The sequence below is a fragment of the Muntiacus reevesi genome, chromosome 2 (assembly GCF_963930625.1).
Source record: "Muntiacus reevesi chromosome 2, mMunRee1.1, whole genome shotgun sequence".
Lineage (NCBI taxonomy): Eukaryota > Metazoa > Chordata > Mammalia > Artiodactyla > Cervidae > Muntiacus > Muntiacus reevesi.
In genome coordinates, this window is record NC_089250.1 from 91,782,272 (window position 1) to 91,792,491 (window position 10,220).

Genomic DNA, 10,220 nt, shown 5'->3' on the forward strand with positions numbered 1-10,220 from the left:
CCCTGAATGGGTCCATCTACAAGAGAGAGCGGGAGCTGATAGAAAGGAAGGTCAATGCTAGACTCCGGAAAGGTCATAGAAAGATAATAGAGATTTGCTACCCAAATATACAGATTCCAGGTATGAAAACCTGCTAGTGACCAAGTCTGACAGCCTCACAGAGTGGCAAGCCCTGCAGGCTGGCCTCCTTCGGGGTGCTGGGCTGAACTTCCCAGCTCCCTGCTTCCAGAGTCCTGCATCCTGAGGCCCAGACACTGCCACTCCCTCCCCTCAGAGTGCCATCCCATCTGTGTCAATATCTGTATCCTTCTGAGCTAAGAGAGGCCGTCTTCTGAGAGCCCCCTAATTCACCCTTCCTTCCCCCTGAGGTGTTCTTTCCAGGCATGTGCCTCCTGCCTTTCCTGACCCCTCCCAGCCGGTGCTCCATCAGCTTTCATCTTCCCTTTTGTCTCTGGATTTTGCTTCTTTTTCTGTTTCCCTCTCCCTTGCCTTTTCCCTCACCTTCTGTCTCCAAACACAGACTTGGGAATCCACTATCCACTCTATGCTTTTTATAAACCCACCCCCCAGTGTAGAAGCTCACATGCTAATGTGCTAAGTCGCTTCAGTCGTGTCCGATTCTTTGTGACCCTATGGGCTGTAGCCTGCCAGGTTCCTCTGTTCATGGGTTTCTCCAGGCAAGAGTACCTGAGTGGTGTGCTGTACCCTCCTCCAGGGGATCTTCCCAATCTAGGGATAGAACCCATCTCTTATGTCTCTTGCATCAGCAGGCAGATTCTTTAGCACGAGTGCCACTTGGGAAACCTGTGGATGCTACAGATGCTAGATATTTTCCACAGCATCCTTTGCAGCTATAATGTAGGCCTGTGACCTGAAAGTGAAAGTCGCTCAGTCATGTCTGATTCTTTGTGACCCCATGGACTATACAGTTCATGGAATTCTCCAGGCCAGAATACTGGCCTTCTTCAGGGGATCTTCCCAATTCAGGGATCAAACCCAGGTTTCCCACATTGCCGGTCGATTCTTTACCAGCTGAGCCACAGGGGAAGCCCAAGAGTACTGGGGTGGGTAGCCTATCTCTTCTCCAGTGGATCTTCTTAACCCAGGAATTGAACATGGGTCTCCTGCATTGCAGGTGGATTCTTTACCAAATGAGCTATAAACTGCTAATCAGATACTCCTGCCCTAGGCTTGGAATCAGGGTCTGATGGTGCTGAGAAGCAAGGACCAAGAAGGTTTCTCTTTGGCTGAAATGCCAATTTCAGAGCCAGGTTCCTGGAGCAGTAGTGACCCCAGCACTTGGACAAATGCCCTTGTCCAGAGCCAACAGTGTCAGGGATGCAAGCTCCATTAGTCTCCACTGGTGTTCTTCCTCTCAGAGCCCCAAACCTGTTCCAGAGACTCTGGAAGCCACCCAAGCAGTGTTTAAATATTAATATATGTCTTTTCTCCTAAAATTAGCAGTGTTGATTTCTCTGAGCAAGCGCCCTGATGCACTGGACTGTCCTAATTCCTTCCTCCTCACTGACTGGTATCTGGTTTCTTTGGCAGCTTCCTATTCCTCCTCCTCTGTTTTCTTAAATGTGTCTATTTGTTTATTGAGAGGTGTGCTGGGTCGTTGCTGCTGCTCTGGCTTCTCTAGTTGTGGCGCGCAGGCTTCTCATTGTGCTGGCCTCTGTTGTTGCAGGGCCTGGGCTCTGGGGCACACAAGCTTCAGTAGATGTGACTCCCCAGCTCTTGGGCACAGGCTGAGTAGCTGTGGTATATGGGCTTGGTTGCTCCACGGCACGTGGGATCTTCCCAGATCAGGGACCAAACTTGTGTCTATTGCATTTGGCAGGCAGATTCTTTACCACTGAGCCACCAGAGAAGCCCTCCTCCTCCTCTTTTTTAAATTAAGGATTCCTCATTGTTTCTGCACTTCTCCCCACATACGTGCAGAGTAGTGATGCCTGTGTATGCTGTGGCATCAATGCCTCTGTGACCCCCAACCCCCAGGGCCAGACCACTGTGCAGCTCACTGGCCATTCCCCCTTGGTGCACAGCTTGCCAGAAGCTCATATTCAGTGTTCATTTTTACCATCTTACTCTTCCCACCAAGCCCTTTGTCTCTGTTCCCATTTCGTTAATGGCATTTTCATTCTCCCAGTCATAGAGTCAAAATGTCAGGGTCATCCTAGAGCCTGGGTGCCCACATTCTAGGCTAGGGTGAACTTGTCCATCAGACAGTGCCTCTTGAGTTCAACCCCCTTATCACATTGGTCAGGGATGGGAGGCACAACTCAGGCATCATGCCCCCTTCGTGCCCTTGCAGAGAACAAGGACCTGATCCAAACAAAGGGTCTGCAGCAAGGGCAGAGCCAGCTGTGTCACTGCACCTCAGCCCCACCCCCATGCATGACTGCCAAGGGAAGCCACTCCTGTGGCTCGGGATGGGATGGGGCTGCCAGAGCCACAGGGTGGTCCAGACTGCTGAATGTGGGCAGAGAAAAATCATACTTTTAAAAAATCATTAAATACAACTCAGTACTGTTTAACTGCCCTCTTTTTCTTCTTGTCTACAATGGAGGTAGTCAGGGACTACAATATAGAAAAATACATATGAACAGTTCCTTTTTTGTGGATAGGATCTGGGTGAAACATTTGTTTCACTGGATCAGTCCTGGTGGTCATAACCTTATGTCTGAACACCGTACCAGCAACAGAAAAAAAAAAAAAATCAAGAATATGCATTGAAAACAACAGAATATTTAGCTTGAGTTCCTGCCAAGAAGCCTGGGGAAATACCCCCAGCTTGATAGCCTGGAGCCTGTTCTTGAGAAGAGGATTCCTGAATAGCAAACCCCAACCTGTGTGCAAAACCGTCTGTCTATGCAACAGTGAGGTTGCCCAGACTCCTACTTATCTCTAGGGCTCTGGAGTTGTTCACTTCCTGAGAAGAGGAAAAGAGAGGTTCTGCACCAGGACCCACTGACCGCAGACCCTGGCCTGGGCCCCCAGTTGAGCTCTGGCCTGAGAGGCTACTCAGCCCTGGGCCGGCTCTCAGGTGAAGATGCATCTCAGTCTGATCAGGCCACTGTAACAAAGCATCACACACTGGGCAGCTTATCCACAACAGACCTTTATTTCTGACAGCCCTGGTCAAGCTGCCAGAATGGACAAGTTCTGGGGAGAATCTAGTTCGTCCCTCACAGACTGTGTCCTCATATGGTAAGAAAAGGGGTGAGGGAACTCTCCGGTATCTCTTACGATAGCAGAATCCCATTCATGGGGGCTCCACCGTCAGGACTGAACGGTCCTCCAAAGGCCTTACTCACCCCTTAGTATCATCACCTTGGGGGGTAGGTTTCAACATATGAACTAGTGGAACAAGGGCATTCCGCCCATAGCAACCCCTTGCTGCCTCTCATCTTCTAAGGCCTTTCTGGAACAGCCCCCAGCTCCTCCCTCCCTCCCCCTCTCCACCCTTCCCCTTCCAGTTCTGCCTGTCTCCCATTCCTTGGTGTTCCCACTCTTGGTTCCATCTAACAAAGAAGCAAAAATATCCCCAATTACCTTGACTACTTGATAATAAGCCATCAAATCCAGAAACAGTGTGATTACCATGGCAATTTGTCAGAACATGGAATTCTGTGTGCAGCTCTTCTGACAGCAGCAGGAACGCCTGTTTTGAGAGTGAGCCCAGACTCATATCCCGACTGTCTTGCTCTGTGTGGGAATGCTGAGCCCAGGACCACCTAGCTGTGTAAGTTTCTGAAGACACTCTTGGCCAGACTGCCTGTATTGCATCAGCCCATCACCATGCATGTAAGGATATCTGTCTTTCTCTGAGGCTTCAGAATTGTCATGAGAGGATGACATTCTTAGTTGAGCAGCACAGACTCCCTACATTTCAAGTCCCCCTGCCCCCCCAGGTAACAGGGTCTCTATCTCTACCAGGCTGGGGAGCAAGAAAATATCTCTCCTGGAGGATTCCCTATTGAATATGCACTCTCTCCATGGCTCTAGGATTCCAAAATCTATTTTTCCCCCTGTATTCTAGCCAATTTGGTAGAAAACCACGTACTTCAAGAGCATTGCTCTGGCCCCTCACAGAACTGCTTTTTCGGAATTGCATCTGCACAGAAAACAGCCAGACAGAACTGTTGGATCTGGAAAGGGAGGTGACCTGGTCCTCACTTTGTGCATAATCCTCTGTGACAACCCATGGCAGAAAGTCATCTCAGTCTTTTATTGACAAGCTGACTAGTTTTTACATCTTGAACATTGGAAATTCTGATTTTTTTTTTTCTTTGCTTCAGCTGCTATTAAGTATAGAGCCAAATTTGTGGTGCACTTTTGGGCATTAACATACCGGGGCTGTATTCTTTTCCTTACTCTAAGTTCCTCTCTTACAGATTTGATCTTCTTGTATTTCAGAATCACATGCATTTCAGAAGCTGACTTAAATTTTTTTTTTATTTTTGAAAATTGTTATTCTCCAAAATTCATGTAAAATGTGAACTTTTTAATTCATTGTGTTTTGCAGGAAATATGTAATATTTAATGAGATGTAATATGAGATTAAATATGTAATATGTAATGAGATCCTACACAGATCTCACATTGGTGTATAAGATACATGCTGCTGCTGCTGCTGCATCACGTAAGTCGTGTCCGACTCTGTGCAACCTCATAGATGGCAGCCCACCAGGCTCCTCCATCCCTGGGATTCTCCAGGCAAGAATACTGGAGTGGGTTGCCATTTCCTTCTCCAATTCATGAAAGTGAAAAGTGAAAGTAAAGTCTCTCAGTCATGTCCGACTCTTTGAGACCCCATGGACTGTAGCCCACCAGGCTCCTCCGTCTATGGGATTCTCCAGGCAACAGTACTGGAGTGGGGTGCCATTGCCTTCTCTGAGAAGATACATAAGAGATATTAAATAGCTTAATTGGAAATCAGTATCTAAATACACTTGAATCCTGAATATATATATGTATATATATCCATTTAAACACATATATATGCATGCATAAATGAATCACTTTGCTGTAAACTTAAAACTAACACAACATTGTATTAGGTTGGTACAAGAGTAATTGCAGTTTTGGACCCATGAATTTTAAATCATTATAACTAGGCTCAAACACATTTTTATTCATCAAAATAGGAACCATTAAAATCAGCACATCTTGCATATGAGAAATAAGTTTGTTTATCCCTGCAGCATAAAAATCCATGCTTTAAGATTCAACAAACTCTTGGAAAGCATTTTCTGCCTCCTGCTGGTTGTGGAAGCATTTTCCCTGTGCATCCATGGGTGCTCCAGGCAGAAAGATCAACTGGCCATGACCTGAGCTGAAGAAGAAGCTGTTCAAATGACAGCAGGTTTTGAACCAGGATCAGCGACTGAAGCACCGGGTGTCAGAGCTGTGAGCATGTTTATGCAGTACCACCTCAAGAAGTGGGCATCCAGTGCCAGCATGACTCTGTCTGGGAAGAAGCACAGAAAACTCCTCCAGGAGATCAGGCTTGCCTGGAAAGAGAAAGCAGTCATGGAAGTGGACTAGTGAACCACACCCCAAATCAAAAAAGAAGACAAAAGCTCCCTAGAATGTAGGCATGGAGGACTTTGAAGATAAGAGCTAACTCTGAATCTCACCCTCCTACCAGATTCTTAGCTGGACCCAGGAGGACTTGATGGTTGTTTCAAAAGACTGAAGAAAGCATTGCCCCTTTTCAGTCTCCACATATTTCTCTTCCATGATGGTCTACTGCCCTGTCCTGAAGGGATGCATTGAGAAGAGTGTAGAAAAGAAAGATTGGAGAGGGAGTTCTATGCAGTCAACTGCATTTGTAATAAAGCCCTAGCAATCTCACTGAGATGTGTGTGATTAAATGTAGGAATGGGGATGGGCCAGGAAAAGGGATGATGAGCATGGAAACAACAGTTGGGAAACAGGACCCACAGTGCTTACTTGAGCAGAGGCAATAAGAGTTAACCTCTTGATGGCCCTGTCTCCCCAGTGAGTGATACTGCAACTTTCTATTTCTGACAAAAATAAAGATTATTATGGAGATGGCAGAGGAGGAAGGGCTCTTGATACCAGCCCTGCCACTTCCCCTGTGTGACCAAAGTGGACAAGTGACTGTGATCATCTTTGCTTCCTTTGCTGGATTATATTTTTAATAAAATGAACAGTCTTTATCACAAAAAAAAAAAAGGTTGTCAAGATGCTTGAAGAAGTGGTAATCAGTTGGCAAGTGGTCAGGTGAATACGGCAGATGGGGTAAAAATTTCATAACCAATTCATTCAACTTTTGAAGGATTGGTTGTGTGACCTATGGTCAGACAGTGTCGGGAGAAGAATTGGACCCATTCTGTTGACTAATGCTGGCTGCAGGCTTTGCAGTTTTCAGTGTATCTCATCTATTAGCTGAACATGCTTCTCAGATATAATGGTTTTGCTGGAATTCAGAAAGCTGTAGTGGATCAGACGGGCAGCAGACCACCAAACAGTGACCATGACCTCTTTTTGCTGCAAGTTTGCTTTAGGAAGTGCTTTGGAGCTTCTTCTCAGTTCAGCCACTGAGTTGGTTGTTGCTGGTTGTTGCATAAAATCCACTTTTTGTCCCATGTCACAAATTGGTCAAACAATGGTTCATTGTTGTCCCATAGAACAAGAGAAGACAGCACATCAAAACAATGATGTTTTTATTTTCAGTCAGCTCATGAGGCACCCACTTACAAGTTTTTTCACCTTTCTTTCAAATGCCAAATGTCCATAGAATGGTCAACGTTGAGTTCTTGGGCAACTTCTTGTGTAGTTGTAAGGAGGCCAGCTTTGATGACTGCCCTCAGTTGGTCAATGTCAATTTTTGATGGCCAGTCACTGTGCTTCTCATCTTCAAGGCTCTCATCTCCTTTGCAAAACTTCTTAAACCACCCCTGCACTGTACATTCATTAGCAGTTCATGGGCCAAATGCTTTGTTGATGTTGCAAGTTGTCTCTGTTGTTTTATGACCCATTTTGAACTTGAATTTTAAAAATTGCTTGAATTTACTTTTTGTCTAGCATCACTTCTATAGTCTGAAATATAAAATAAACAGCAAGTAATAAATCAATAGCAAAAAATAAAGTGAGGAATGGACATTAAAGTGATGCAAAAATATTAAATATATATATGTACTGTTGTTGTTTAGTTGCTAAGTTCTATCTGATTCTTTTGCAACCCCATGGACTGTAGCCCACCAGGCTTCTCTTTCCATGGGATTTTCCAGGCAAGAATACTGGAGTGAGTTGCCATTTCCTTCTCCAGAGGACCTTTCTGACTCAGGGATTGAACCCACAGCTCCTGCATTGGCAGGCAGATTCTTTACCATTGAGCCACTTGGGAAGTCCCATGAATGTATGTGTGTGTATATATAATTTTTGAATTGTGGATGAGTATAACAAACCATAAGTAGAATGGTAAAAATTAAAATAAACACTTTGTATTTCCACTCTTTACACAGCAGTGATAGCTTATGGTGAATTATGTCAGATTTGTGATCTCTGAAGAAGAAGATTTAGCTTGGGGACAACCAAGAACCAGGTTTGATCACTCAAGAACTTTTGTATAGCAGATTTGGACAGAGAAAGCTTCTGACACAGACATCAAATGGGGGGTGGAGAGTGTCCCCCTTCCTTACTAGTCTTAGCAAGGAGCTATATACTTTTTCAATTGATTGTTACAGTAAATAAAAAGAATATCTCTAGGTTGTAAATGTCTTAACAGGCCCACTCCCACAATTTACATTTTAAGATAACAGGATTAGAACTAACAATAGAAAGATCTTACCAGAAAAGCACGAGAGTTCCAGGAAAACATATATTTCTGCTTTACTGACTATGCCAAAGACTTTGACTGTAAGGATCACAAGAAAGTGTGGAAAATCTTGAAAGAGATAGGAATACCAGACCCCCTGACCTGCCTCTTGAGAAACCTGAATGCAGGTCCGGAAGCAACAGTTAGAACTGGACATGGAACAACAGACTGGTTCCAAATAGGAAAAGGAGTACGTCAAGGCTGTATATTGTCACCCTGCTTGTTTAACTTATATGCAGTGTACATTATGAGAAACGCTGGGCTGGAAGAAGCACAAGCTGGAATCAAGATTGCCAGGAGAAATATCAATAACTTCAGATATGTAGATGACACCACCCTTATGGAAGAAAGTGAATAAAGAGCCTCTTGATGAAAGTGAAAGAGGAAAGTGAAAAATTTGGCTTAAGGCTCAACATTCAGGAAACTAAGATCGTGGCATCCGGTCCCATCACTTCATGGCAAATATATAGGGAAACAGTGGAAACAGTGACAGAATTTATTTTGGGGGGCTCCAAAAACACTGCAGATGGTGACTGCAGCCATGAGATTAAAAGAGGCTTACTCCTTGGAAGAAAAGTTATGACCAACCTAGATAGCATATTAAGAAGCAGAGACATTACTTTACCAACAAAGGTCCATCTAGTCAATGCTATGGTTTTTCCAGTAGTCGTGAATGGATGTGAGAGTTGGACAATAAAGAAAGCTGAGTGGAGAAGAATTGATGCTTTTGAACTGTGGTGTTGGAGAAGACTCTTGAGAGTCCCTTGGACTGCAAGGAGATCCAACCAGTCCATCCTAAAGGAGATCAGTCCTGGGTGTTCATTGGAAGGACTGATGTTGAAGCTGAAACTCCAATACTTTGACCACCTGAGGCGAAGAACTGACTCATTTCAAAAGACCCTGATGCTGGGAAAGATTGAAGGTGGGAGGAGAAGGGGACGACAGAGGATGAGATGGTTGGATGGCATCACTGACTCAATGGACATGAGTTTGAGTCAACTCTAGGAGTTGGTGATGGACAGGGAGGCCTGGCATGCTGCAATCCATGGGGTTGCAAAGAGTCAGACACAACTCTGCGACTGAACTGAACTGAACCAGACAGACACTGTAAGATGACAGGGTTAGTCAGAAGTTTCTTAAGAAGGAGAAACATGTCCTCAATCAGGATACATTGTTGTCACATAATCACTGGCACAGAGTTGAAGGAAGAACATACCCTTGAGCAAGATGAGTTGTTTTGTTGTGTAATCATTAACTCTGGGCTTAAAAAAGAAAAGTTTGTCCTTTTCTTCTCTTGGAGAACCCCAGACCCCTTTCTCATCCTTTGGGATCCCAGACTTCTTTTCAACCTAAGAACTGACTCTCATTTTCCCCTTTTTCTTTTATCACAATTATGTTGCCAAGAAAAAGGGGTGGTGTTTTCATTCCATAACTACTTCCTGCTGGCATGGGGTGCTGTCCCTAAATTGTCAAGTCAGCGTATTCCCCTGACCCTCATATTGAGAGTCTCTGACCCAGGGGCCCCAAGTAATAGTTGAAGGAGGCTGTGGCACTCTAGGAGCCTGGACAACCATTTGTAACTTAAAAGCTTTCACACGGTTAGAAACAAGTCCAGTTACAGTTACAGATGCAGGGAGCAAGCAGTAAAAACAGAACAGTTAAGAATTGTTATGATTAAGACAGTTTTCCACCATGGGGGCTAGTTAACATTTCCCAAAGTGAGGCGACTGAGGCTTCAGGAGAATCCATAGCCTGAATCATCTTGGTCATGTGCTTAGTAAAGTGGGTAACATTAGCGCTCATATCTGGTATATGTGTGCAGCACTGGGTGTGAATAATGGCACAAGTTCCTCCTTGTGCAGCCATTAGAATGTCTAAAGTCAATCTGTTTTGCAAAACCACCTTTCTAATTTGTATTTGTTCAGCATTAAGGGCTGAAATAGACTTTTTGAGAATCTTGTAAAGCCCGTTGAGTAAAGTTAGTCAGAGCATCAACTTGTAGCATAACCTCTGTAGTTCCCAGAGAGGGAACGAATTGCAGCCAGATAATCGTACCAGTGAAATACATACCTTGTCCAGTGAGTTTTAAGGCGTGGCAGATTAGCAGGCTTCTCTGGAAACTGAAAACATGAAGTCATGAATAAAATCTAGACCTAGGGTGCATCTCCCTATCCAGCCAGGGGGAAGCCATGCCCATAGGTAAGAGCCACACATCCAGTGGGTCCTGTCTGGAGCAAGCCAGCATGACTGAGGGATCCAGTCCCAATTAGCACCTGGCCAGGCAAAAGGAGGACCTGAACTGAGATTGGAACACACAGGAATGATTACACTGCTTGTTTCTTGGGGCAAAAATCCCAATTGTTTCCAGTCG

General features: G+C 44.8%; 1 pseudogene; it reads left to right on the forward strand.

Moving 5' to 3' along the window:
- Window positions 1-3,659: 3,659 nt before the first annotated feature.
- Window positions 3,660-5,776, forward strand: LOC136158080 (uncharacterized protein C11orf98-like; annotated as a pseudogene).
- Window positions 5,777-10,220: the final 4,444 nt, after the last annotated feature.